Source organism: Pteropus vampyrus, unplaced genomic scaffold, assembly GCF_000151845.1.
Source record: "Pteropus vampyrus isolate Shadow unplaced genomic scaffold, Pvam_2.0 Scaffold36, whole genome shotgun sequence".
Taxonomy (NCBI): Eukaryota; Metazoa; Chordata; class Mammalia; order Chiroptera; family Pteropodidae; genus Pteropus; species Pteropus vampyrus.
The window spans coordinates 9,004,572-9,009,690 of NW_011888817.1; the positions used below are offsets into that span (position 1 = coordinate 9,004,572).

Here is a 5,119-nt window from a genome sequence, read left to right on the forward strand (position 1 = left end):
AAAAGGTTTAATAAAGTGTGTGTGTGTGTGTGTGTGTGTGTGTGTGTGTGTGTGTGTATAAGAGAGACAGACAGGCAGACGTGATCAGATTTGCATTTTGAAAATATGCTGGCTTCTGGATGGGAAACAGAGAAAGGGTGCAGAAGCAGGTAAAGAAGTAGGGATCAGTTCAGAATTCAGAAGTTCAAGTGAGGCATTATGGCACCTCAGATGGACATAGAGGTAGTGGAGACAGAGAAAAATAGATTGGATTTGCAATGTTTATGAAATAAACAACAATAGGATTTAGACATGGGTTATATATGGTGGGTGTAGAGTGGCGAGGTGAAGGAGAGAAGAATGACTCCCAGATTTCTAACTATTCAATGAATTGCGGGTACTGTTCCTAAGACAGGGGGCACCAGATGAGGAGCACATCAGTGGTAGAGGCAACAGGGAGAATGAGAGTTCAGTTATTCTGCAGATATGTACTTGATCAATGTACATGTATCCAATGCCTGCTCTGTTCCAGACTTTGTGTATATAAAGACAGAAACAGTTCCTGCACACAAGCCACTCACCTTCTGGTTGGCAGGACAGGCAGAAAAAAAAGATTATTATAATCCAAATATCACACAGGCTTACCACCCTGTGGATTCAAAAAAATCATGAACACTAATCATTCTGTGTTCCTATTGTTGCCCATGCAAAATCTCCTTCAAGTGATTTTGGGACACTTCTTGGGACCTTTCACATGTGGTTATAGGACAAAGCAGTGGGGCCAAGTCACTGGCCACACCAGCCCTGCTCTGATCCCCTCTGTCCCTGCCCACTACTCCTACCAAAAGTGCCTTCTATGGGAATGCTAAGAGCAGCTCAGGACTAGAGTGAGGCAAGCAAGGAGAATGGCCCTGAAAATGAATGCCTCCTTATAGTTTGTTGGCCCTGATGCTCTCAAGGTGCTGGAACAGGAACAGGACGGGGTCTGGAAAGAGGAGTTTTTCCCTAGCCTGGAGCTACATTAAGTCATCTGAGCCCTGGAACAGCACTGCTAATGGATGCAGTTTGAGTTCTATTGGGGACACGCTGAGTTAGAGAGACTTCTAGAACATCCAAAGGGGGATGTCAGGGATGCACTTGGCTATCTGGATTTGGAACTGAGAAGTCTGGACTAGAGATCTAAATTCCAGAGCCATGAACATGGAGGAGGAATTAATCATACGGGACCAAGCTCTGCTGAATTCCCAACATTTAAATGCCCTGCCTCCCCTACCACACCACCTGGCAACTTCCCAAATTCATGTCCCAAATTGGTCAGTCACTCCTTCCTGTACATTCCCACAGCAATTTGTACAGTGCTCTATTATAACTTTTCACACTGCTACATGGTAACTCTCGGTTTACCTTTGTCTCCTTCATTAAACAGTGAGCTACTGGAAGGCATAGACTTTCTTACTCAATGTTGAATCTCATGCCATTTCAGCTACTACATTAATGAAGACTAAAATGATGGGAAGACAGTACCCAGAATTGATTGAAGGTGGAAAAAGAGGATGCTGCCTACCCTGCTGCTGGGTACAGTCTTTTTTTGTGCCATTTCTACAAATTATCCTAGAGATATACCGATACTATGCACAAAGATGTTCTGTACAGTGATGCTCATTGCACTATGGTTTGCAATACTGAAAAGCTGGAATCAACCAATACTTCTATCAGAAGGGAATTGATTAAAAGTGCTCACTATGTCTACAGGCCATGCTGCCCTGAACAAGCCCAATCCCATCTGATCTCGTGAAGCTAAGCAGGGTCAGGCCTGGTTAGTACTTGGATGAGAGACCACCTAGGAAGACCAGGTGCTGTAGGTGTAAAAAAATTAAAAAATAAGGGATTGTAAACTGACGAGGTCCTTGCAATCTGTGAAGTCAACCAAGGGTTGCCCCACCTAAAAATAAATAAATAAATATTTTTAAAAATCTTTAAAAAATTTTTTAAAAGTGCTCAATATAATCTGACCATAGAAAAAATGAAGTAGACTTAAATATACTGACAAGATGTCCAGAATATTTCATTGAAAAACAAGTTAAAAAAAAAAAAACAAGTTGAAGATTGTTGGTATAGAATGATGCAGTTTGTGTTTAAAATAAAAAAGATAGACTTGCATATAGATGTATTAAAATGTCTGGAAGGCTGCACAAGCAACCATTGAATAGTGGGTGTCTTTAACGAAGGGCAGTCAAGTTTGGGGGGGAATTTTACTTTTCACTTTATGCCTTTCTTATGGTCGGATTTTTCTTAAAGCTAGAAGTATATATTTTTGTAATTAAGACATCTTAGAAAAACACTTTAAAATGTTGGATCTCGATTGCCCTGTCTCCATGTATTTGGCACCAAATAGGTGTTTAAAATTGAACAGATGAATTATGCTCTCAGAAGAGAAACTTCCCTGCCCAGGGCTGGGCCCCTTCTTTTCCTGAGAACTGGCTGAGAAGCAGGAGAGGCAGATGGGGCCTATGGATCCCCCATAGGTGGCGCTCATGCAGGTCAGGCACACTTCCGTCCTTTCCAGCCAGTCAGTTAGGGACTCACATGAAAGTGAAAGTTGCAATCAGGTACTCAACAAATGCGTGTAATAATAATAACAATGACCTCTGCCACTTATCAAGCATCTACTAATTGCCGGCGCCTGTGCTGCACGCCTTACAGACCTCTCTCTCTTTTAATCCTAACAGCCCTGAGGTAACTATTAGGACCCCTGTTTTATCCAGGAGGAGGAAGCAAAAACTGAGCAAGGTTAAGTACTATGCTTGATCATTCAGCAGGTAAGAGGAAGAGCCAGCTTTGGCCTTAACTCCATTTGAATCACTATGCTCTCAATTGCTCCTGTACACTGTGCCATAGGAACTGGATTACATGAGGAAATAGAGTAGAAGAAAATTAGTCTTTTTGGAACCTCCCCACTCCAAAACAAAGTCTAGCTACAGTCAGTGAAAATGAAAGATTAGAGAGCAGACTTTTCAGATCCACAGCCAACGTGAGCACCCAAAACTCTTTATTAGGCACTAAATGACAATAATTACTTCTGCATATAAGCCCTACTGTCAGGAAGTTTACATTGGTATTTTTTAATGTTCACAATTCTGCAAGGTAGATATCATTACCTCCACTTTATAAAGGAGGAAACTAAGGTTCAGACAGGTTGTGATTTTCCCAATGACACAAAGCAAAGACAAGGCATTGCTGGATTTGAATTTGTCTTTTCATAAGGCCATCAGGAGAACCTAGGACACAGTGAACTCCAGACCTCTAGGCTTTCAGGACAGGAATTACTCTTTGCTACTCCCAGGGAAGGGTTCCTCTCTAACCCCCACCCCAACCCCTACAATGGAAGGCTGCTGCAGCTCATACTTAATATGTACACTGCCGGCAGACAACCATCGCTTCAGAGATTTTGTTTTGTGTATCTCACTAGGAGGAAGAGCTCAAACCTCCCTTCAACCCCACCCTTAGAGAAAGTAAGTAAAGGTGTGGCAGTCATCTGCTAAAAATGTTGATTCTAGTAAAGAAACCCACAGATACCACTACCCAGTTCCTTCTTAGACACTTCTTTATCAAAGTTTTATTAGCCTCAGCTCAAAGTACCTCCATCTGGGCATCTCATTACAGAACAAGGACACTTCAGCCATTTGTAACACCACCACCCAAGCAGAATTTTCAAGGACAGCAGCAGAAATGAGTTGCAAGGGACCTATAAATCCTCCTTGCCCCCTTTCCCTTCTTCATGTACCTATTTCTTCACAGTTTGCAACTGGATTACTCCCATTCCTTAAATGTATTGCTGACATTCTCATCTCTGCTCATTTATTAATACTTCCCTTTGCCTGGAACTCATTCTCCCCTAGCCCAAATCTATCTTGTGCTTTTAACTCCAATCACACTTAATATTCACTTATCTTCTGGCACTTGTCACATTACATTTTTTCATCACAATTACTTAAAACATTATTTTATTCTATTTGAACATAAACTACCTTTGTGACCTCAAAGTACTGTACCAGACACTGGAAATATATCTGTATTATATATATATACATATATATATATATATGTGTGTGTGTGTGTGTATGTTATGGCGATAATTCTGTTTTGTTCTCATTTCTGTGGGTGATTTCTCTCCCCCAACAAGAAGGTGGCCAGTCCTTAATGTTCCCTAGTTAAAGGTTTCTAAGTTTCAGATCCAAAATTCAACAGTTTCCAAGCACCCAGAAGATAAATTCTAGAAAATGCTTTTGAAAAGCATGGGTTTATTTGGGAAAACTGATCGTGAAGGAAAGCGATGGCGTGCTTACAATGGGAGAAGCAAAAATCTGTGTCAGGAAGGAAAGGTTAGAAGGCACCAGGTATATGAGAGTTTGTCCACACAGCACCCCAGGATGAGAAGAATGTTGTGGAAGACTGTCTACTATTTACCTAGGCCTTGAGAGCAGTAGTAAGGGTCTCTCTGAGCAAGTCTGAAATAGTTGATTATGAAGGGACCAACAGAGGCAGGAGGGTTACCACTCACATCAGAAGGACCCACCCTAATGATGCAACTATCACGGATTAAGGACCTAGCCTCTACCCCACTTTTTTTGCGGAAGAATCTCAGTTAAAGTCCTCCAACAGCCTTCAGTCTTCCCATTGCCGCGTCCTTCCTCAATTTCTCCCTCCAAGCTTCCCTTCCGCATTTGCACCCCTCGTCCCTGCGTCAGAATCTACCTTCTTGACTCCTAGCCACCCCTGTGCCCTATCTCTTCCCTTCTCTCGGTTCAGGCAGTCAGTCTCTCGCCTTCCTCTCCTCCTGCCCAGATAGCCTCAATTCTCGCTTTTTGCCCCCTCTCTTATTTCCATACTTCAGTGACAATCCCCCATTGAGCACAACCCCCTTCTACTGCTCAGCCGTTGGTGGGGGCGTGGTCCCGCGAGTAACAGGTCTCCCGCCCCACACTCCGCGGGCCCGCGCGCAGACAAAGACATTCCACAGCCCCCGCCCCTTCTGCGTACTCGGCCCGAAGGGGGAGGAGACACGTGTCCCGCTAGCCCCGAGTCACGTGGAAAAGAAAACGAACGAAGCCCGCGGCCACCCGCGCACGCGCACAAAGCT

The 5,119-nt window shown here is 43.4% G+C and overlaps 1 pseudogene; it reads left to right on the forward strand.

Annotated features, from left to right (window-relative positions):
* The first annotated feature begins 1,723 nt into the window (after window positions 1-1,723).
* LOC111738262 lies at window positions 1,724-1,844 on the forward strand (annotated as a pseudogene).
* The last annotated feature ends 3,275 nt before the right edge of the window (window positions 1,845-5,119 follow it).